The following is a 17,269-nucleotide window of genomic DNA, read 5'->3' on the forward strand; positions in this document are numbered from 1 at the left end:
ACCATCATCTTGTGAGTGACAGGACTGGGGGGGGGTGCGGACCGAAGGGGTTTGGGAGGCCGGTGAGGGTGGGGAATGGCTAGCAAAGCCACAGTAGCCCACAGGGAGGTCTGGAGTGTGGTGGCTTGGACTTTGTCTCACGAAGGCAAGAGGCAGGACTGTCCTGCTGCGGAATCAGTCCCTGGGGTGGGGGGTGGGGGACATAAACCTCTCAGAAGTCTGTCAGCCAAGGGTGAACCTCCACGAATGGTGTCTGCCTCAGCCAGGGAGATCTGGGTGGGATGCCACCATCTGCTACCAGAATCAAGTATTTGGGGTCAGCAGATCCACATGCCAAGGGGACAGGGCTCAGAACTGGGGAATCTGAAGACACGAGCTTCAGTTTCCGCATCCAAGGTGTCTTCCTTTGAGTCTCAGGGGCCTCTCTGCATCCTCAGTTTGGGGTCGGAACCCGGACTTCATCTGTAGACAAATCACAGTTGTATGCGCCTTGTGGCCTGGGGGGCACACAGAATCTATCTTACTCTCTTCAGCACGCCCGTCCCCAGCCCGGGGCTTGTACGCAGAAGGTGTGCAGCGCGGTTCCACCCGTACGCCAGACCTCCCACCCGCAGGGAAAAGCCAGTCCACGCCTGCCTCTCAGCACCTAACTGGATGGAACTCCCCCCCACCCCCACCCCTGCCCTTACGCTTTACCTGATGCTTTCTCTTCTTGCTGTTCTTTGTATGAGTCCTTTGATGTGTGGGTGTTCTTCCTCTCTCTGGAGAGGCTGGCTTCACTCTCTAACACCCCGCAACCCCATTTGAGCAGATTTGAGCGACGGTATCCAGAGCTGTGAAATTCTGAAAGTACATGATGCCTGGGAAGGCGGGAAGGCAGCTTCAGCCCCAGCACACTGGGTGGCAAAGTGACTGCGGGTGGGTGGGAAGAGAGAGTAAAGGCAGCGGCAGCTCCCTTGGCAATAACTCATGCCAATCAGGAGGGAAGATGTCAGAGCAGGGAGACTTGGCATCTGGGTATCCTCTGGAATGTGCAAGATCGGGAAGTATTTGCTTTTCTGTTCTTCTCCCTGCCTTTCTCTGGAACATCCAATAATCATCCATGTTTCACTAAAAGGACTCTAGTGGTGGGATTTCGGGTGGGGACAGATACTTGGAGAGCAAGGAAGTTTCTGTGCAGTGGTGGGAGGAGGGGAGGAAACACCTTCCTTAGGTTAGGGTTGGGGTTAGCATGTCTAACCAGTTAGCAGTCTCCATGCCTTCACAGTCTTTAAAAACATTTTCCCCTCATAAAAGTAACATTACCATTTTACAAACACTTTGGAGGGTAAATAGTTTTTTAAAAAACCATCTCACTGAAGGATTGCCAACTACTGTGAGCTGTTTGAAAGGTTTTCCTTTAGTTTCTTCTATGTATCTAGATTTGGATCGCTGTTTGACTTTTTACTAGCTATTTTTATATCATCATAACAGTGTTTTAAAACCTTCCTGATACTTTCCTGCATTTCCTGGCATTAAGTCTTGTGGCCAGAGAACTGGAGTACCAAGTAGCTGGGACACTTGGAGCAAGAGAGAACCCTAAAGTTGGACTTCGGTTTCCGTAGCTTGAGATGCGAGCGGAACGTAATTACCACCGAAGTTTCGAGGTTTGGGAATTGACCTGGCCACCTCCCCAGCATTGGCTGACTTGGGTCTCTGCTCAAACTATCAGATCCTGTAGTCCGGAAGGTGTTAGAGCTCAAGGCAGGTCAGGTGGCCTGGTCCAGAGCGGGGACTCCGGACGAGCCCTTCTCGGGCTCTCCGGGCAGGGACGCATAAGCGCCCACCTGCCCAGTTCCCCGCTTCCAGGTGTGTCCTCCCAGCTCCATCCCAGATGCCCGGCCACGGGTACTTCTTCCAGCTACCCGAGCTCCCTCTGCCTCACTTACGGGGCTTTACCCCACTTCGCGGGACCATCTTGGGTATTCGGGAGACCCAGGGCACAGTTCCCGCATCCCAAGTGGGCGGAGGGGTGCTGTCCGCGAACTTCCAAAGCCTGGGAGTGGGTAAAGTGAGGTGACCGCCCTCTCCCCCGGGAATTGTTTGGGTCCCAGGGGTCAGCCCTAGGCCGGCCGCGCCTGCTGCTCGGGTGGGGTGTCGTCCTCCCGGCCCTCCTTCCTCTCCGCGGTGGCCCGGGGGCGGACGGACGCGGCGGCGCCCATCCTGGCCCCCGCGCGGTTTCCCGGCGAGGCCGGAGGAGGGAGGTGATGGAATGGGAAGAGGGAGGAGCGCGCGGGGCGGGAGGGGAAGGAGAAGGAGGGGCAGCGGCTGCGGGGAGAAGGAGCCTCCGGCTGGGGAGCCGGAGGAGCAGCAGCAGGAGGAGGTGGGGGCCCGGGGGTAGAGGAGCGGGGAGCCGAGGAGCCCCGGGGGAGCTTGGAGGCGGAGCGGCGGAGGGAGACTGCAAGACTATCAGGGAGCGCAGACGGTGCCGCCAAGGGCTCCAGGCGGAGGGGGCGGAGCAGCGAGAGGGGGCGGGGCACGCGGGCGCCCCGCCCCCTCCCGCCCCGGCCGCGCGGAGGAACGAAGATGGCCGGGCGCGCCGCGGGAATCAAGGGGCTGCTGGCAGCAGCGGCAGTGCCGGCGGCGGCGGCGGCTCCGGGGCTGTGACTCCACGCGTGGCGGCGATCCGAGCGACCCGGGCGAGCGGGCGGGAGACGCGGGCGACGACGCGGAGGGCCGGGCGGGCGGCGGGCGGACGCCGGTGCGCGGGCGCCGGGCGGAGGATGCACCGGGTGCGGCGGGCGGCTCCCCGCGACTGCCCCCGCGCCCCGGGCGCCGGGCCTTAGTGCTGGCGGAGGAGGCGGCGCGCGCGGGGCGGCCGGGCGGCGGCGGCGGCGGCGGGGCTCGTGCGGTCATGCCGTGGCTGAGCGGCGGCCGGCGGCGGCGGCGGGGAGAGCCGCGGGAGGCCCCGCGGGAGCCGCCGCCGCCCGCGCAGCCCCCTCGGGAGCCGCCGCCGCCCGCGCCCCCCGTCGCGGCCCCCGCGCCCCCCGCGCCCTCCGCGCCGCCGCCGCCGCGGGCCCGGGAGAGCGCCGAGCTGCCGCTGCCCGCCGGCTGGGAGGAAGCGCGCGACTACGACGGCCGCGTCTTCTACATCGACCACAACACGCGCCAGACGTCGTGGATCGACCCCCGCGACCGGTAAGGGCGGGGGCGCTGGCCGGGGCTGGGATCCGGGCGCTCCATCCCTTGGGCTCTGGGAGGGGATCGAGGACGCCCGGAGGCCTCCGGGTCCGGGCGAAGATCGCGTGTCTTCGGGGCCCCGGCGGGGCTCCGGGCGCCCCTCGCCCCCACCCTGGGGCCTTGGACGAGGATCGAGGCGCCCCCTCTCCGGCCTCGAGGCCCCGAAGTGCGGAGCCCCGGCCGCCTCCCGGCCCCCGCTGCGGGGCCGGCACAGTGACTTGGTTCCCTCACGTCACCCGCTGACCGGCGCCTGGAAGCTGGGCGCCTGGAATTTCCTCTCCCAGGGCTGACGGATGGCCCTCTTTTCCTTTTTCCGCCGGGGCCTCGCCCATCCCTCCCGGGCCTCGGCGGCCCACCGCCCCCGGCCCCGCGGCGGCCAGATGAGCTGTCATCTTGGAGCAGAAACGTGCGCTCCAGCTTCGTGGTGTGGGTTCCTTGTCTGGCGGGCTCAGCCTAGTTTCCAACCAAAGACTGCTGCCAGATGGGCCACTTGAGGGATTCCTAGTTCTTTCGGAGCTGCGAGAGCCTGCTCCCAGACCGTGCTGGTTGCTCTTTAGCGCCTTTTAAACAACCGACTTGAAATTCTGATTGAAATAGCCTTGCGTACTGCAGCCAGAATGGAATATGATTAGACCCATATGCTTTTGGAGTAAACGCAAAACAAAAGTTGAATTTCAGGTTTCCTTTTTGTGCAAGACGTGAATGGGGCATTAAGTTGTCTTATAATTCATGTGAATCTATCCCGTGGAGTAAAAAATGGATTCTTCTAAAAGCACTACCAGATTCCATTTAATTAAGTTCATGTAATGTGCTTTTCCTTAACTCTCTGTGTGATTGCTGCTTTCAGTGGTTCCGCTTTTTTGGAGAGATGCTTTTGTGCGTGCGTGTGTGTGTGTGTGTGTGGGGGGGTTGGGGGGATTGGGAATTCTGTTGAAACCGAGTGTTTCTAGTGGTTACCTGATATCTTGTGCTGTTGGGAGCAACTTCTCACTGCGCTGGGCCTGGGTGCTAGAAAGGAAATACTGCAGGCTTCCCAGTGATTTTAAAACTTGAAAAGGCTCAGTGTGATGACATTGCTCCTGCCTCCTCCTTACCTGCACAGGAAAGTGCTGCATGGCACTGGCCTTTGAAAATCAACTTTGGAGGAGGGAAGCTGTGGAATTACCGTTTGAAGAATCTCTCTGGGTTCAGATAGGGAAAAACAAAGCAAAACGATCCTGTTTCCCGACATTCTCCCTGAACGCAGCTAGCCTCTGGACTCAGAAACTTAGATAAATCCTAGCCCAGTTTTATGGGTTAAAAAGATGCTTAGTTATTTTGAAAATCAGGTGAGATCATATAATAATTTTAACCAAAGGCTAGAGCCACAGCTGTCTGATCAAGCCTTGGATGGTTCTGGAATTGGTAGAACTGCTTGGAACGTAGCACCCTTTTATGCTGTATGTCTGTTAAAAACCCAAACAACTGGAAAATGAACCAATTAAAAATCCTGTTTGGCTCAGAAAAGGCTAAGGCTCATTTTATGAGGGTAATATAAAACAGTTGTGGTTACCCTGGAGTGGGGATTCAAGATGAAAAATAGAAATGTGCAACTTTCCATTTTAATGGTAGGACCCAGGACATAGTTGAGCAGACCCTACAGGACTCAGCTTGTAGAATCTTCCTTTCTGTGTGTTTCACACACATTTCCTATGTTCTTTTTTTTCCAGAAATCTGTTTGTGGTGCTGAATGACATTTTCACCCTTTTCAGACATCACTTATGTTATCGATTTGTTTTAAAGTCCTGTTTCTAATGCTAAAAGTGTCAATTGAGTGAACAAAAGTGCATATTTTACATTTTTTGTAAAGTAAAAACATGTGTATACTTTTATGAGACATTGTTTTTATAGTGAGTGAAAATTCAGCAGGGGACAGCTTGCACTTCAGCTCCCATAATACCTTGCCCGAAATATGTATGGAATGCTCAGCAAGCCGCAAACATTTAAGTGGGTTCTACCGAGGGGTGTAAATGGCGTCTGGTCTAATAGCCACTCTTCTTCCTCTTTCAAAACAGAACCCTGCCGATTTTTATGGGTGACTGATTATCCTTGAAAGTTGTAATTGATTTTTATTATATAGAAAAACTGTTCGTCGGAGCACATTTTCTCCATGTGCATCTGCCACTTAAAACCCTTTTGGAGTTGTGTCTGATTCACACAACTGGAAGACGGTGTTCAAGGACTTTCTCCAAATAGCTTCCAAATAGAGAACTGACAGGAGAGTGGCAAATAAATAAGTAAATAGGTCTTTAAAGAAAATGAAGTTAGGAAGGAAGGAATAAATGAAGGTAGTAGGTGAGGCAAAAATTGTTGTTAACTCAGAACATTATTTCATATACCATTTAGTAAAAACTGTATCGCGTAAGATATGTCCCTATAAACAAAGCAACTGAGAGCCAAGGGTTGTAAATGATCTCTTGTAGAGTTTTATAGTGATTCCGAAATTCAGTGTTGTGTTTAACGGCAATCTGTATTGGCAGCTCAGGGTGTGTTGGTGAATTAGTGGAGTTGTAATTTCTTTTTTTTTTTTTTTTTTAAATTTTATTTATTTACTTGATATAGAGAGAGAGACAGTGAGAGGGAGAAGCAGGCTTCCCGCTGAGCAGGGAGCCTGTCGTGGGACTCCATCCCAGGACCCTGGGATCATGACCTGAGCCAAAGCAGGCTTTGAGCAGACGCTTAAACAACTAAGCCACCCAGGCACCACTGGAGCTGTAATTTCTTTCTCAGGTCACAACCAAAGGTTGTAAGTATAAGGAAATAATCTTTACAGATGTGGCATCAGATGTGTAAAAAAAAATCTCAGTGTTTTCAAAACGGAGTTTTTTGGTTTGATTTTCAACCCACCTTAGGCTTCAGTTCACTCTCTCTGCAGATCAGTACCGTCTGTATAATTTTCATAGTTTCCTGTGAATTGTACCTAAAGACCTTGTTAAAAAATACAGAGTTGATTGTTTCTGTGGGTCAGACTTGCATGTTTTCTATTAGTTGCATGCATGTATTCTGTGTATATTAACTCGGAGTTCAATGACCACTATACACAAAGATATTTGCTATTTAGGCAGAAAACATGGGAAAAACATTTTTGTCTCCTTTGGAAAAATTTAGTGCCTTTGACAGTTGTGTATATGTGTGCTTCCTGCGTGATTGTGTTGATGTTATCCTACAGATGGACTGAGTGATTGAAACTTCATGTTCTGTTTCTTGGAGCTTAGTCGAGATTACAATACTGGAATGCCAACCTCGAGCAGCTTAGAGATGGTGGACCATATCCCATTTGAGATCAAAGCAGAATGTAAATAATCCTGACGATGGTAGAAGACCCAGATTATATCATGACATAAACTTTTAGAGACCCACTTGTTCTTGAGATGGGGTTTCACCTGCTCCAACTGGAGAAATTCTGTGGTATATTAACATTCCTTTGAACAGGCCATTGTTTTTTGGGGAAAACAATCCATGGTTTGGGAATTTGCCAGGCCAGAGCCCCATATAACAGAGCCGGATGACATCATTGCCACCTTCTTGCGACCTTTATCTAGCATTAATTAATAGGAGGTTTACTATATTTACTCCACAGAGTCTATTTCTGGATTATACAAACTTTTTGATAAACAATGATTTCTCCATTTTTCATATTTTAAGATTATTGGTACTGTCTGCATGAGCTTGGACACTTAAAAGTATCTTAAAAGACACTTAAAAGTGTCTTGCTTTTAAGGCCATAAGGGGTGGGCTCCTGGAAGAATCTTTGTTTAGATTATCAACAGTCATTTCTTGGTCTATTCTTGGCCTAATATCTTTCTTTTTCTTTCCTTCTTTCCTTCCTTCCTTCCTTTTTTTTTTTTTAAATGAATAGAAAAGTCATTTCTGAAAATAGAGCCCAGATGTTTAGAAATCTCCAAGTTGCCTTTCCTTCCTTTTCACTACGCTGATTTCGGAAGTGGAAATAACATATTCTACCTTCTCTGGTAGGTTCTGCTTCAGGAACGCACAGGTCAACTGTTGAGTGTCAGAAGGCACCTGGCGATCCTGGTGAGCTTCTGCTAGCCCAGGTCTTTTTGCTAATGTTGGTTGCCTTTCTGATCCATTCAATAAAATTACTCTGATAGAATAAGGCACCGTTGAATTCTCCTGAATTCAGTTATTCCCATTTAAATCCACTAAAATGAAGAAATATTTACAGAGATTCTTGGCCTCCTGCGCCCTGGCAAGGTGGATGGAGGCCCAGGTTTTCTGGGAGTTGGGAGACAGACATATAAAATGAATACAGTGGTCACAAGGTGGTCATGGTTTCTGAGAAAAGGAGGGAGGGCTCATTTGAGCCTGGTCGTGCTGGGGGGTGTCTTTATCTTCTTTCATTGATTTCCTCCATTGAGGGTTTCTCCTTGGCTTTCTGGGAGCTGAGGAGGAAGGCAGGCATGTGAGGAAAGTGCCGGAGGCCGGAAGTGCCTGTGGGCGACGGCTACTCGCCATCAGAGAGGTCAGTTTCACTGAGCCAGCCTCGTCTTTCTGTGTGAGGTGAGACTTGGACAGGACCGTGAGGGGCTTGGAACCCTCAGCTTGGGAGTTGGAAGTACTTGGACTGTCTCGTGCAGGCTCCTCATTTCGCACTGCAGGCCACAGCTCTGGGGACGTCCTGCCGGCAGTTGGAAGGACAGGGACTCCAGCGGAGCCTTCTGGCCGGGACCCAGTGCTCCTTCTGGAATGTCACGCAGCTGCCCAAAGTCCACCTGCTTTTAAGTGTCCTACCTCTGTGTGTTCGTTCGTTCATTCCTTCCTTCCTTCCTTCCTTCCACAACTGTTGCACAGCCTCTCGGTCTCAGGTGCTCTTTCAGGGTTTGGGACCCCAGCGGTGAGCACCAGGAGTCTAGTCCCTGCCCCGCGGGGCTGACACATCCCACCATGGTGAGGGTATCTCAGAAGGGTGCCTGCAGAGCTGTGGAATCTCCAGTGTTTTCGAAATGGCGGGTCCTCTTTTTATTTCTTTAAAGCTCAGGGGGCTAAAGAAGTGAGAGGGAAGGAGAAAGGGAGCAGGTTGGGGCAGCGCCCAGACAGCAAGCCCGGCACTGGGGTGGGGGGGCGGGCCGGCCATCGCGCCCGGCTGGAGAGCCTCTGGGCGGCCGTCCCGTGAGAGCCAGCACTGCCGAGGCGGGAGCAGCCTTTCTGGGCCGTGTGGAGCTCGGTCAGGGCCCCAGAGAGCCACCGTGCCCAGTGAGCTGTCGCTGCCACTTGGAGCCCTGTCCCACGGGAACGTGCCCGTGTCCACTGTGCGGGGAGGACTCGGAGCGTAGGGATCAGCTGGATTCGCCCTGAAAAGTGTCCTCACTTAAGAGAAAACAAATTTCCGTAGGATTTCCATACCACGAGGTGCTCCATTTGAAAGTGCACAGTGCGGTGGCGTTTAGTATATTCCCAGGGTTGTGCTGGCACCACCGCTATCTAATTCCAGAACTTTCCCGTCACCCCAGAAAGAAATCCTAGAGCTGCTAGCAGTCATTCCCCACTTCCCTGAGGTCCTGGCCCCTGCTCCTGTGCTTTCTGTCTCTGTAGATTCGCCTCTTCTGGCCGTTTCCTCTCCGCGCAGTCGTACACTCTATGGCCCCCTGTGGCTGGCTTATCTCGCTCATTGCAGCACGTGGCAGTTCCTCCGTGTCACGTGTAGATCGGTGCTTCGTGCCTTTTCATTGCCAAGTGCTGCTTGGCTGTGTGGCTTGGGCGCAGTTTGGAAGCCACCCCGAAGGGCCCCCTCATCCAGGTGTTCCCTGCCCAGCAGAGGAAGTAGGCGTGGCTTGAATTGCCTTGTGTCAACTCCAGCTGTTCTACTCACAGAGAAGTGGCCATTCCCGTGTTCACAGTGACAGAATGTAAATGCGACCTCGTGTAGTCCTTGAGCAATGCGAGCTCTTGGACGAGCTTGGATCTGCTGTTGTCTGTTCCCATTGCTTTGCTGCTTGGTTTGGCTCCCTGATAGCTGGAGCCAACCTCTCTGGGGCGCTGGGGGTCCCCCGGGTCCTGGGGGCCTTTGCACATGGTGCCCAGGAAGCCCCGTGTTTTAGGCTTCAGATTCCATTCCCTAGCACGAGCCTCAAGTAGATTCCTGTTTCTGAAGATGGTGTCACAACTCAGTGCAGGTTCCTATGCTGACCCGAGGTGGACATTGGTGGTTCTGTCCCTGCGCTTGGCGTTTCAGAATTGAAACAGAAGCTCTTGGTGGCGGACTGTTTGGGAACTGCTCATCCTGCCTCTCCTGAGAATGTTTTCTTGCCTTTTTTCCCCAGCTGCCTGTTCACGTGGGGCAGTGGCCGCTATCCCGCGGATAGACGGGCGAGCTAGGTGAACCTGTGAGGGCTTGGAATGGGGGAGTTCGGGGCTTCGTGGTCTCGGGCCGGCTGGTGGACCTTGGCTAGCGGGCCAGGGCCCCCTGAAGTACCGTGGTGGGGCCGGGCCCTCGGAGACCAGGGCAGAGCTGGTCTGGCTGTAGCTGCACGCGTTTGCTCCCTGCCTCCGTTCTCTCTTGGCCAGACAGGCCCCTCACACACACTGGCCCGCTTCTTAGAGAAGACGGACATTTTTAAGGCTGGGGTGATGCTGTCCTGACAGTAGGCCCTTCTGCAGCCCCTGAGACTTGTTTGTGAAGGGATGTACTGCTTATGCCTGGTCCACTGATGGGTGCAGCCAAAGCAGCGGGAAACGCCGTGCAAATTCATGGTTTTGTCTTCGTCTCAACTCTCCGTCCTCGCTTGGCGCTCTGCTCCCCTGCGCAGCTGCCCTTTGAAATATTCAGGTCCGTGGGGACCTGGGTGATTTTTCTATGACATGGGGAGCCCACTGAAACATTCTTGCCATATGAGAATGAAACAGCGCACAAATATGCAGAACACATGGAAATCCCCATCTGCCTCTTCCCAGACGGAACCTCCTCTAGCAGCTTGCTGTGAGTCCTTCTAGTCCCTTCTCTAAACCAACTGAATACATGTGCAAAAAGCTGGACCTTTGTCTTGGAGTGGGATTGTGCTATCCACTTTTATCCCCCGTGACTTGACACTCTCATTTAACAGTATGTCTGGGTCCTCTTTCCACTACTGGAGTCTACAGATCTACCACCATTCTTTAAAAATTTCTTTCCTGAGATAAATTTCACATAACAGAATTACTCATTTTAAAGTCAGCGGCTCTGTTCCATTTACTGCAGTCACAGCGATATGCACCCGCCCCCTCTGTCCAGTTCCAGAACATTTCCTTCAATCCAGAAGGCAGCCCTGTCCCCATGAAGCAGCCCCTCCCCGTTTCCCCTCCCCACAGCCCCAGGCTGCTTTCCCTTCTCTGGCTTTGCCGGTCCTGGACATTCCATCTAAATGGAATCGTGTGATATGTGGCCTTTTGTGTGGGGCTTCTTTCCTCTAGCCTGATGTTTTTGAGGTTCATTTTAGGGGTCTGGTTTTATGCTTCTGCTTTTACTTTAATACAGGGACGTGCCCTCACGTGATCCTAACCGGGGCAGCTGGGCGAACTGAGCCCATGGGAGCAGCCAGCACGCTCTAAGAAAACTCAGTTGACCATTAAACAAAAAGAGTTTAGCTTTTCGTTTGTTCCTTAACTTAGTCTTTGATTCGTTACTTTGAGAAAGAAGTACAGACTCATCTGCATTTCTTTTTATCATTAGGGATGGGGAGCCAAAGCACTAATGTATGGTAAGACTTTTTAATAGTCTAGATGCTATGTCTGTGCTGGGTGCCACGGAGAATAACAAATGAACATCACCAGCCCTTCTCCTCAGGGAGCTGAGATGCCACCAGGGAAGCAGAGGGAACATCTGCAGAGTAAGAAGCCAGTGCCTTGTGGTTACCGGTGTGCTGCGGGGTGTCGGGGGGGGGGCAGCCCTTAGGCCAGTGGCCAAGGCTCCGGCCCCAGCTTGGCTCCTGCCCGCTGCGCCACGCTGCCATGCAAGGTGCTGGATGTCCCCGTGCCTAGATTATCTCACAGGGACAAGGAGGACCATGATACTTGTTGTTATTGAGTTGATGAACCAAGATTTCAGTATGAGTTGTTTCCCAAGCACCATGGCAGGCCCCAGGAGATCCTAGCCCCAGGGCTGGCCTCCAGTAACCCACAGGCTGAATCCAGCCCACCTGGTGTCTTTATCCAGCCTGCAGGAGAAGAATGGGTTTTCCATTTTTAAGTGGCTGAAGAAAAATAAAAAGAAGCAAAGTGTTTTGTGAAATTTATGGGAAATTGACATTTTGGTGTTCATGAATAAAGTTCTGTTGGAGCTTAAGTCCACATGCTGTGGCTGCTTTTGAGCTAGAACTGACTATAAGGACAGAGTGAGGTTGCTGGACAGAGACTAGATGGCCCACCAAGCTGAAAATATTACAGTCTGGCTCTTTATAGAAAATGTTTGCTGACATTAGATCTTAGATCTTAGAATACAGGATCTTAGCATACAGGATTCATTAAGGTAACCGTTGGTCAGTGGGCATGTAGAAGGGTGGAGCACAGGAAAAGACCTGAAGACCCCAGTGGAAAGTCTAACCAACTAGAGGAAAGGGGCTCAGAATCACAAAGGCCAGTGGGGATGTTTTAGTCAAGGATCCCTTCCATAGAAACTTCTTCAAGAAAGGATGTTGTATCTGTCATAAGACAACCAGCGAAAGTTAGATTAGGTCATTTAAATAATATGTGAATTAAGACTAGGAAGGCAAGAGAGTAACCACATTTAGAAAGATTTTCATTAGGGGCACCTGGGTAGCTCAGTTGGTTAAGCGTCCGACTCTTCTTTTAGGCTCAGCTCATGATCTCTGGGCTGTGAGATGGAGTCTGTGTCGGATGCCTGCTTCAGATTCATCTCTCCCTCTGCCCCCACTCCCACATGCACGCACTGTCTCTCTCTTCCTCTTAAAAAAAATGAAAGAAAGATTTTCATTAAAAATATGCATTTAATTCTGAGTATCTACTGTACAACATTGTGATTATAGTTAACTACTGTATTGTATCCTCAAATTGCTGAGAGAGTAGATCTTAAATGTCAGCACAGAAAGGAAGTGGTAATTATGTAATGTGATACTTGCTAGTGATAATCGTATTGCAATATAAGTATCAAATCGTCATGTTGTACACCATAAACTAACACAATGTTTTATGTCCAGTGTATCTAGTAAAGCTAAAAAGAATACACAGTTAAAAATCGAAGGTTTAGGGGCACCTGGGCGACTCAGTTAAGTGTCTGCCTTGGGCTTAAGTCATAATCCCAGGGTGCTGGGATCGAGTCCCATGTTGGGCTCCCTGCTCAGCCTAGAGTCCGCTTCTCCCTCTCCCTCTGCCACTCCCCCTGCTGGTGCTCTCTTTCTCTGTCAAATAAATAAATAAAATCTTTAAAAAAACCCAAAAAACCACAAAACCCAAAAAAACCCCAAAAACGTGAGGTTTAAAGGTACAAAAAGCTTTAGTTCCTAGGAGAATTTGAGTAAGGGACTCATTCTTTTGTGCTCCTGGGTAAATGGACCCCCCCCGACCTGTACTTTATGAACTTCAGTGAGTTTTAAAGGCCCATTAAGGGAATTGTGTGTGTGCACATATGCGCCTGCTCAGAACATGCAGCTGGAAAGAAGAAATCCAGCTGTTCCCTACCCTTCCACAACCCCCTTTGCAGACCTTGGAGGTGCAGAAAATACCCTCTGGGACTGGTGTTATAGGGAGAGCCCTTCATTAGCCTGTTCCTTGTCAGAGCAGGCTGAGAGGCAGTCAAACCCCAAACCACCATACGATTCCAGGCAACACAACACACAGAAAGAAACTGGTATGATTCTGTTTATATAGCATTCTTATGGAGAACTGACCAGTGGTTGCCAAGGCTTGGGGATGGGAGGCAGGGATAGATGTGGCTCTAAAAGTCGCTTGAGGGAGGCTTGTAGTGGTGGGATATTTCTAGATCTTGATTGCGGTGATGGAAGCTACACGTGATGAAGTGGCACGGAACTAGTATGTAAGGCGTGCAGCTGCTCACGTACATGGCGACGTGCGCACACACGCGGACTCGAAGGGAGCTGTGCGGGGCGTACCAATGTCAGTTACCTGGTCGGGCTTTGTGCCCTAGTTATGTAGGATGTGCCCCCCAGGGGGGAAACTGGGTGAGGGACGCTCCCCATACATTTCTTGGCAACTTTCTGTGAATCTATGACTGTTGTAAAATAAAGAGTTAAAAAAGAAAAAAAAGGAAATCAGAGAATGAAGGGACCAAGCAGTTATTTATAGTTTTTAAAAAAATTTAAACCATCTCCTTTCCTTTATTTAGATTTTTTTCCAGATCTTCCCTGCCGTTTTCTTTTTTTAAATAAATTATTTTATTTATTTATTTATTTTTTATAAACATATAATATATTTTTATCCCCAGGGGTGCAGGTCTGTGAATCGCCAGGTTTACACACTTCACAGCACTCACCATAGCACATACCCTCCCCAATGTCCATAACCCCACCATTCTCTCCATACTGCCCCTCCCCCCAGCAGCCCTCAGTTTGTTTTGTGAGATTAAGAGTCACTTATGGTTTGTCTAGATTTTACTCTGCTTTTTCTACATAGTACCGAGCACATCGTGGGTCCTCAGTAAATGTTGAATGCAATTATGCATGTAGAAACAGATTCTACTTATATGTGTATTTGTGTATTTCACTTAGTTTTTTCCCTATATTCTAGACTTCTCAAGATCGGTCCCCTTTGTCAGCTGTCAGAGCCCCCATTTTGTTGGAGCGGCTACCCTTGCCTTGATTCAGGGGATGTGACCCTCTCTGCAGCTCCTGGAGAAGTCCTCCTCGCTCAAAGTCAGTGGCTCTCAATTAGGAGTGAATTTGTGTCATTTCCCACCCCACTCCCGCCCCGGGGGCCATTTGGCAACCTCTGGACACATTTTTGATTGTGGTAACTGGGGGCAGGGGTGGGGTGCTCCTGGCATTTAGAAGGTAGAGGCCAGGGATGCTGTGAAAGTCCTACAATGCTTAGGACAGTGCAGGTAGGTAACTCCGCCCGCTGCTGACTGTCCTGTCTCCATCCAAGCCTGGAGCAGGGCAGCTAGTTTTACCACAGAACCCAGGAGGGTGCTGGCCGAGAAGCCCAGGCTGGTAGAGGGGAGAAGCTGTATCCTTGGTGAAGGGGGGGCGGTGTGGCTGATTGAAGGTTCTAGAGCTCCTTGCCTGCAGCCCCTTTTCTTACACGAAATGTGAAATGACAGCATCTGCTTCTCCTTCGAAGCCGGCTGAACTGGGGTTTCTTATTTGCAAGCGGTAGAGGTGTTGTCGCTCAGGGGCTGCTAGCTCATGGTGTGTGCACCTCCCCCCACTGACCTTCTTACTGGGGGTGTAGGCCGCCACCGGGTAGGTAGCTGTGCCATCATTTATTAGATAGTCCTCTGTTTCTGACCATGTAGATTGCCTCTTGATATTTATGACTATACAAATACTGTAACTTTAGTGCTGCTTACGTGCAGTGGTTTTCTCTGTAGTGCTGGTTTTTCTATGATCGTTACAGGCATGGGATGAATGCAAACCAGTGGTTGGTTGGTTGCTTTTAATACACATGTGTTTTGGAACGTAGAATTACAGAAAAGTTGCAAAGATAAGACAGTTTTCCCCATTGTTAACATCTTGTATCAGCCTAGGATCTTTGTCAACACTAAGAAGCCAGTTTTGTTCTCTTCCTAGAACTCCAGACATTACTGGATTTTACCAGTCTTTCTACGAATGTCTTTTTTCTGTTCCAGGAGGTTTTTTTTTTTTTTTTAGAATTGTTGCGTTGTTGGTATTTGTAGAGCTCAAACCTAGTGTTTGCAGGTTTTTCCTATAGCTTTCTTCTGTGGGCATTCATTTATCTTTGGTGCATGTGACAGTCCTGTTAGAAGTGCTCTGAGGCTTCATTTCATTTAGGGCAGTGACGTCCTTGGGCATTCGCTGAGTGGCGATTTGTGGAGAAGCCTCAACACTTTCTCGAGCTCTTCTGCAGCCTCACACGCACCCCAGCATTCAGCTGTGGTGTGCAGTCACGGTGCCCGGGTACTGGCTAGATTTCACACAGAACGGGAAAGGCTAGATGGACCTCAGAGGCTCAAAGACACGTAGAACAACATAATGTCCCCCAAAGGCAAATCCATAGAGGGAGAAAGCGGACTAGTGGTTGCCTGGCGCCGGAGGTGGGAAAAGAGAGTGATGGCCGGTGGGCACTGGGGGTGTTACCGACGTGCTGGGGATGTTCTAAAACTGCATTATGTCTCATACAAGTTGGTAAGTTTACAAAAAAAAAATCATTGACTTTTTTTTTTTAAAGGTTTTTTTTTTTTTTTTTTTTTAAAGATTTTATTTATTTGTCAGAGAGAGCGAGCGAGAGCGAGCACAGGCAGACAGAGTGGAAGGCAGAGTCAGAGGGAGAAGCAGGCTCCCTGCAGAGCAAGGAGCCCGATGTGGGACTCGATCCCAGGACGCTGGGATCATGACCTGAGCCGAAGGCAGCTGCTTAACCAACTGAGCCACCCAGGCGTCCCAAATCATTGACTTTTACACATAAAAAGGGAGGATTTTATGGTATGCAGATTATACCTCAATAAAGTTGTTTTATTTACTTTAAAAGATTTGTTCATTTATTTTAGAGAGAGTGCGTCTGTGAGCGGGGTGGGGGAGGGGAAGAGAATCCTCTCGCAGACTCCCTGCTGAATGTGGAGTCGGATGCAGGGCCAGATCCCAGACCCTGAGATCATGACCTGAGCTGAAATCAAGTGTTGGATGCTTAACCAACTGAGCCACTGAGGGGGTAGCCCCTCAGTAAAATTGTTTTTAAAAAATCTTTCTAAGTGAACTGTTCTTACATTCAGGTGGTTACCTTGCTTTGATGGTAGGACAGACCAGGCTGTGCAGATTGGATCTGGCAGCCTCTAGCCGTGCAGGAGGCTTCTGGGCTTCTCTGAATGTTTATACGATATAATCCTGTTTGTTAACTATACTTCCATTAAAAATAAAAAAAGTTTGGGGCGCCTGGGGGGCTCAGTGGATTAAGTGTCTGCCTTTAGCTCAGGTCATGATCTCAGGGTTCTGGGATCGAGTCCTGTGTTGGGCTCTCTGCTCAGAGGGAAGCCTGCTTCTCCCTCTGCCTGCTGCTCCCCCTGCTTGTGCTTTCTCTCTGTCAAATAAATAAATAAAATCTTCAAAAAAAACAAACCCAAAACTTGGGGCGCCAGGCTGGCTCAGTCGGTTAAGTGTCCAACTCTTGGTTTTGGCTCGGGTCCTGATCTCAGGGCCGTGAGATCGAGCCCCTCGTCAAAATCTCAAGAGAGATTTTCTCTCTCCCTCTGTCCCCCACTCTCTCTAAAGAAATCGAAAATCAGAAGTAAAAAAAGCTTTAAAACTTTTGGGCGGTCTGCAGGTACTCTTACCAGGAAGCTGTGTATTGGCATTGTCCGGGAGTTTTGCCCACTGTGAGGGGAGAGTGTGATCACGAACCGCCTCGTGACCATTACTAGATCAGTGAGATTGGTGGTTTCGTGAAGGCAGCTACTTCTTTTGTTCAGAGGAGTTTATCTTCTGGGACAACTCACTGGCGCTGCTGTTTGTTTTAGACCAGTTGATGTGATGACTGATGATGTGGCAGTGTTGGGAGTGAAATGAAGTTTGTGGCTAAAGGGCCGATGGAGACTTGGGCCTTTACATATCAGCATTCTCACCTTTTGCACATTTTTTGAAGAACCTCTTAAAATTATAGGACATGCTTTTCGTTTCTTAGATATATTAAAATGTGACATTTTCTTGATAGGGTTTGGATGGGTGAACAGGGGCATTGGTATGTCCTGGAGTGTACCGCCAACCATAGGGACCGCTCAGGAGTGGTGACTCCCAACTTCAGCCATAGACAGTCTGAAGTCTGACTCCTGGCTCTGCCATTGGATGTGTGCCCTAAGGCAGTATTTGGGCTCTCTGAGCCTCAGTTTACTCTTGCATAAAATGGGGGCACTTAGAGCAATGTCCAGGGCATA

General features: G+C 50.4%; 1 protein-coding gene across 2 annotated transcripts in view; it reads left to right on the top strand.

Annotated features, from left to right (window-relative positions):
* The first annotated feature begins 3,024 nt into the window (after positions 1–3,024).
* Positions 3,025–17,269, top strand: part of WWC3 (WWC family member 3) — a 108,950-nt gene continuing 94,705 nt past the window's right edge. The window contains exon 1 of one of the 2 annotated variants that reach the window (XM_032329507.1): positions 3,025–3,177. The gene's annotated coding sequence lies outside the window, so the exon portion shown is untranslated. The remainder of the gene's footprint in view (positions 3,178–17,269) is intronic. The other variant, XM_032329509.1, reaches the window with a different exon arrangement.

This window comes from Mustela erminea, chromosome X (assembly GCF_009829155.1).
Source record: "Mustela erminea isolate mMusErm1 chromosome X, mMusErm1.Pri, whole genome shotgun sequence".
Lineage (NCBI taxonomy): Eukaryota > Metazoa > Chordata > Mammalia > Carnivora > Mustelidae > Mustela > Mustela erminea.